This window comes from Engraulis encrasicolus, chromosome 23, assembly GCF_034702125.1.
Source record: "Engraulis encrasicolus isolate BLACKSEA-1 chromosome 23, IST_EnEncr_1.0, whole genome shotgun sequence".
NCBI lineage: Eukaryota > Metazoa > Chordata > Actinopteri > Clupeiformes > Engraulidae > Engraulis > Engraulis encrasicolus.
The window spans coordinates 9468286-9475292 of NC_085879.1; the positions used below are offsets into that span (position 1 = coordinate 9468286).

Genomic DNA, 7007 nt, shown 5'->3' on the forward strand with positions numbered 1-7007 from the left:
TTTTTCAAGAGGGCCACCCTCTGCACTTGTAAACAAGGCCAAGAATAGTTTAATTAATGATGCAATCGTGCAATTAGTTTGAAATGAAATGAAATGTTTCTTTGTATGCACTCAGGCAAAAACTCAGTGCAGTGGAATGCCCGGAGGTCCTGGTCAACAAAAGAAAAGGGAAGTGACCGAACCTGAAGAAGTCAAACTACTCTCCACAAGGGCAAAATGCTGGAGTGATGGAGGGGCATTTAGGTATATTACACACACACACACACACACACACACACACACACACACACACACACACACACACACACACACACACACACACACACACACCATTCCTGTGTATCTACAAGGTACAGCACTTTAACACTTTAGGCGCTTTTTTCTTTTTCCAAAAATACTGTACCTGTCTAGATCTCAAGGAATCAAAACGTATTTGTGTAACACAATATCTCAACTAAAAAGTTGACTGAGTGCTTCACATGCACGCACGCACGCACGCACGCACGCACGCACGCAGAGGCACTGAAGGCAGCCGCATGGCACCGATTATTCTGGGTTCAGTGATGGACTACACCAAAGATGTCAAACTGAAATTCACAGTGACCCCAAAATCAAAATCTGACAATAATTTACTGAAGTAAAAATGGGCTAAAATAGAGCAAACACGTACCATACTTAAATGATCACATCTGAAATGATCTCTTAGGCCAAATAGAATGACCGTATGGGCTAGATTTGGCCCCTGTCAGTGTGTTTGACATCCCTGGAGTACACCGTATGCACTTACTGTTGTGTTCATAATAATAGCAGTGCCTTTACAAAGGTGAGTAAATGTCAAAATGCATTTGGGACGGTGCACATTCTATTTCAAAGCGAAGAATTACATTTTATGATATCTCACGGAAAGTGAAGACATGTAATGTTCAAACAAATAGCAGTGTTTGTTTACATCTGTATTTGGAAACTCGATGTTCTGTCCGAACTAACAAATTCTTGAAAATTCAGCTTTGGTGAGCATCTTAAACTAATATGTTGTTGCATCTTCATGGTTTCTGCACTGTTTTGCATCTGTGGTACATGGCGTCGACCAAAGTCTGGCAACCGTCAGCAGGTATTGCAGCTCAGCTTAATTGTACTAAATTCTACAATTCCTCTGCATTTTTTGGTTTTGCCTCATAAGTAGCATTTTTTTTTGTCAGCCCACATGTTGTCTATGAGATTAAGGTCCGGGAATTGTGCTGGGAATTGTGCTGGTACCATAGTTGTGCTTGCTAGCAAAATCTTGGTTACAGAGAAACAGCATCCAGCACAAGTGGTGGTTTCGCTATTTTAGACTTTAAGCACTGTTTGTGTGACTTCTGGGGTGAAATAGAGATGTTCTCATCATTTGACATTTGGTGCTGAACGGAGCATTTGTTTATTCAAGACTGCAGCTCCCCCACCTTTACATTGACTCCAATGAAGCACTCAAGCAATCGGTCATAAAATGGCATTAAACTTTCGTTTGCAGAGACATTTCGTTTGCAGAGACATTTTATGATCGATTGCTTGAGTGCTCCATTGGAGTCAATGTAAGTTGCGGGGGGGCTGCAGTCTTGGATACCCAAATGCTCCATTCAGGACCAAATGTCAAAATGTGATGAGAACATCTCCACTTCACCCCAGAAGTCACACAAACAGGGCTTAATCTCTAAAATGGCGAACCACCACTTTAATACCATTGCAAATATGTGGGCTGACATAAAAAAACCTGCTGTTGGTGAGGCAAAATCAAGACATGCAGAGGAATTGTGGAATGTAATACAATTACACTGAGCTGCAATACGTGTGGACCGTTGCCGGATGTTGGTTGACTACATGGACCACAGATGCTAAATTGTTACTAGAAACCATGGTTATGCAACAAAATATTAGTTAAGCATGCTCAGCAAGGTAGAATTTTTTGAGAATTTGTGAGTAGGTACAGAACATTTTTGAGTTTCCAACATAGACCGAAGTCAACACTGCTATTTTTTTAACAAAACATTTCTTCACTTTCTATGAAATGTCATAAAATTGAATTACCTTTCCAAATCTGAATAAGTACTGGCTTTGAAATATAATGTGCAGTGTCCCACAAAAAATGCTCTTTAAAGTACAATTTACTTGAAGAATTTTGACATTTACTCACCTTTGTAAAGGCACTGCTAGTATTATGAGCACTGTATGTAGTGTATTGACTGTTGTGTACTGACTGAACTTTGCTCTAAAGTCTGAAGACTATTGTCATAGCATGTGGACTTTGTGCTTGTGCAATTACATTCAGATGGAGGTAATGAAGAAAGACCCAGACAACACAACAGTGGATGAAGTGATGTCTGCTACTTTCTCGCTTCGCCGTAAAGAAACAGTTGGGGATCAACCCATGGTTGCCGACAGCATGGAGAGATGGCCGGCCATGTTTTCTGAACGACAGGTATACCAAAGACAACCTAGCGTTTGAGATTAACCAATTAGTCCAATGTTCTTTAGATCAAGAGTGTGAAACTCAGGCACGGGGGCTATAATCTGGTTTACGAGATAATTTCAGATGTCTTGACTTACACACAATTCAGTGTGTCACAGGCAAATGACTGGGGCCCAGGCCAGTGTAATATCTCACCCTCATATGCAACGGAATATGTACAGGGACGTGCATTTTAACCTGTTTTTCATTCAGTACATAGATTTTGGGCTGAGACTTCGTTCCAGATTTTGATTTTGGCCCACTGTGAACTTGAGTTTGACACCACTAGATGGATACCATTGCGTGAGTTTCCTTCTAGGAAAGACCAGAATTTTGTTGGGTTTTTTTCTAGTGTTGGACTATTATCACCCTTAACATACTGCGTTAGTTTTTACTGATCGCTAAAGCTAATTTTTTTGTATCTTAAGATGTTTTTACAGAACTCTTCACAAATAACAACCTAGATGAACAAAACTCTGTAGATAGATGGTTTATTTAACCCTTTAACCCTCTGCCAATTTGAATATGCTATTGTATTGCACACGCTACCCTTGACTTGTCAGTACCCGGTGATGCTGCATTTTTCGACTCAGCCCATTACATTATATTACATAGCATTTAGCAGACGCCTTTGACCAAAGCGACTGACAAGGAGAAATATAAGCAAGAACAGGTACTGACAAGTCCAGGGTAGTGTGAGAATATGCACAGGCACATTTGAACTAGCCTGGTTCACACCAGACTGTTTGTGTGTAGCTTTGGCGCCCCCTGGCGGAGCAGAGCTACACACACTACCGTCTGGTACACAGCCATAGAGCACGCTCCGTCTCCAACCAGAAAATAGACGGAGCATTTATTTCTGAAATATAAACGGTAACTCGCATTGAGGAGTCACAAGACAGATTAGAGACTACATTGACTCTTTAAAGATTAACAGGAAGGTTTTTGAAGGAATTTGTTGGTGAGGAGGCCGTGCAGAAGCAATAAATGCTCCGTCTATTTTCTGGTTGGAGACGGAGCGTGCTCTATGGCTGTGTACCAGACGGTAGTGTGTGTAGCTCTGCTCCGCCAGGGGGAGCTGAAGCTACACATAAACCGTCTGGTGTGAACCAGGCTACATTTGAACTACCGGTACTCTAAATAATGGGAATGGGTACTTGCGAAATTTGCCTCTAAGTATTAAGTGCCTGGTTGTGCAATTTTAGCCCATTTTTTATTTAATAAATTTTGAGTTTGACCCGCAACTTTGTCCCAGATTTAGATTTTGTCCCTTAGAGCAGTGTTTCTCAACCTTTTTTTAGGCGAGGCACCCTTTCAATTCATGAAAAATTTCAAGGCACCCCAAACCAACAAGTCGTAACATGGCACCGCTTCCGATACCACAAAAGCTTAGAAAAGTAACACATTTGGAGACGTCACACAACCTACATTCAAAGTTGCAGTTGACTGGGGCGACCTATATTTACTTTATTGTGCGTAAATGGCAGCTGAAAGATTCCACTGACTAGCATTAACTTATCAATTTAGACAAATATGTATCATATTACATAATTTATTTATCAGCCATGTTTCCGCGGCACCCCTGAGAGGGGCCCACGGCACCCCAGGGTGCCCCGGCACCCCTGTTGAGAAACACTGCCTTAGAGTTTCACCCCCATGTTCTAAACATTCACAATTTTTTCCTTCTCAAGGCCCATGGTGACACACTTGGAGAAGCAACGAAAGACATCCACCTTGGAATTCTGATTAGCTACGAAGTCAACCAGGAGGGAGCCTTTCCAGCAGCTTGTTTCGGAAGTTGTGGACTCGAGCTGAGGCGTTGTCTGGTTGTATTTTCACTACCACACGTTGCAGAAACGAATACGTACTTCATGGCGCTCGGACACTGCAGGTTAACCGCATATATTATGCCTAACAGCAAGGCCACACCGTTGCCATATCGTTTAAAATTGTGTAGCACAACGATTTCCTCCACAACAACTGCCACATGGAAGACATCTGCTGGAGGTTGGAGCTGTAGACCTGGTATGTTAGTCAAGTCTAGGCACTGTGTGTGCATGTGCATATACAGAGGCGCGCACGCACACACACACTTCAGTTGAGTGTTTCAGGGCCATTTTGTGTCCCTTTCTATTCCTTAAACCAGTGTTTCTCAACAGTGGTGCCATGGCACCCTGGGGTGCCAAAAACCCCCCTCAGGGGTGCCACGGAAACGTGGCTGACGGAATGTGAAAATGACCTAAATAGATAAATAAGTTATGTAATATAATACATATTTGTCTAAATTAATGCTTAGTCAGTGGAATCTTTCATCCACCATTTACGTTTACATTTTTCATCCACTATTTACACAATTCAATTTTTAATGAATTGAAAGGGTGCCTCGCCTAAGAAAAGGTTGAGAAACACTGCCTTATAACTTCTGCCAATTTCAATATGCTGTTGTATTGCTCACGCTACCCTTGACTTGTCATTGCCTGCTCTCACTTGATGCTGCATTTTTTGACTCGGCCCTTTCTGAGATCTGAGCTATTCTAATGGGGGCAGATTTTGCTTACATTACATTTTTTTTAACATAGGCCTACTCCAAATATTATCCCAAAAGGTATAGCTGTTTGCTAGTTGTCTGCTGATGTTGCATAACCTTTTGGATGTTATTGGGAATAAATCAAGATTTTTTTTTTAAAATGTAAACAAACGCCTGCCCCCATTACAATGACCTGGATCTCTGAAAGGTTTGAAGGGGGAAAAAATCTCAGGTACTGACAAGTCCAGGGTAGTGTGAGCATTACAACTGTATGTCAAAATTGGCAGAAGTTATCATTTAAGTTACACGGGTAGGGGGGGTGGTAAGTTATACTTAGGGTTGTGGCTGCTGAGGGTATGTAAACGTTTATGTAATCTTTTATGCAAAGGAACAGTGCAATGTTTGTATGTATTATGAATTGTGTTCTCTGGCTGAGATGACTTCATGGGTTCCTTTCTGGTATTTTGTGCCTTCTTGCTGTCAGTCTGCAGCTACAAAATCAAGTTACTTTACCTTACTGATTGTGGGCACGCAGAAAGACCAGAGTGGCTTGCATGAACTCGTCTCAGATCAGACAACAACATAGGAAGCGATGGATTTATGGCTCAAACATGTTTTCTTCACACCATTTTACAAACCCGGTTGCAAACAGTACCATGTTACTTAGAAATGTCAAGCATTGATGTGCACTTTCACTTAAAAGATCAGTCGACCATGTTTTCATACTGAACTATGTTGTAACATAAATCCATCCTTTCCTATGTTGAATGATGTACCTTATTAAAATGTTTAGATGCCAGAGCTACACAACTTGCTGATCAACACCTTTTGAAATGCTCTGTTACAAACAGTATCATTTTACTATGAAATTTCCAACGTTAGCATGTTTTTTGTTTAATAAAACAATTCACCACGTTTTACTGAACTTCTTCTCTGATCTGAGACGTTCCTCTCTGGCCTTTGTGTGCCCCCAGTAAATCTGTAGAAAATTGCCACATTTCATTTAAAGGTGCACTGTGCAGGAAATGGTCAAAAAAGGTACTGCAACTATGCTGTTTATTGAAACTGGGTTGCCTATTGACAAATTTGATATTTTCAAGAAAGTTTACTAAGTAAAACTTTTCAAGTAAAAAAACGTTTTCTATTATGGCCCAAGTACAGTCATTTTTGCAGCTAAAATGTCTATTTCTATAAATTCAAAATGGCGTACCATGGAGAAGGTCCCCCTTTTCATGTATGAAAAGTGCAATTTTCCCAGTCATAATGAATACTTGGAATTTGATCGTGGTGGGTAAGTATTCATGAAAAAGGTAACATTAGTTAATGGGTTGCATGAATTCTGGAAAGAAACTAAAAATCTTACACATTGCATCTTTACTACACCCGACTGATTGTGGGCACATGCAAAGACTATAAAGATGCTTGAATGAACTAATCTCAGATCAGAGAAGAGCGTTAAGTATGGAAAATGGATTTTCTCCTTTAAATATATATTTCCTTGTTGGTTTTGTAACGTATCGGCATCATTTATGTTGTATTGCTGCGTTTTGTTTACATTACTAAATGTAATACTAAAAACATAGCAGAAAACATTTGTGAAATTCTGTTACAGTTTTGATAATTAATTTTTTTTTCATGCATAAGTTTTGCAAACTTTGAGGTGTGCCAGCTAACTATGAAGTGTATAGTTTGTTGTATTGTTGTGTAATTGTTTTTACATGTTGCTCTATAATAAAATATTTTGGGTGAAGAAAAGTTTTCTGTTATTTTACTATGAACTTCAGCTTATTTTTAATTTGCAGAACTAAGTTAAAATAACAATAAGTGCAAAGTTATTGAGACTCAAGTCCTCAAGTTTATTTTATTTTTAACTTGCACAACTAAGTTGAAATAACAATAATTGCAAAGTCATTACAACTCAAGTACTCAAGCTCACTTAATTTTTAACTTGCACAACTAAGTTGAATTAACAATAATTGCAAAGTCATTGCGACT

General features: G+C 39.8%; 1 long non-coding RNA gene across 1 annotated transcript; it reads left to right on the plus strand.

The window, feature by feature from the left end:
• Positions 1-201: 201 nt before the first annotated feature.
• On the plus strand, positions 202-4632 carry LOC134439853 (uncharacterized). The gene is made up of 3 exons (XR_010032885.1): positions 202-243; positions 2306-2455; positions 4177-4632. It is a non-coding gene; the product is annotated as an uncharacterized LOC134439853 (long non-coding RNA).
• Positions 4633-7007: the final 2375 nt, after the last annotated feature.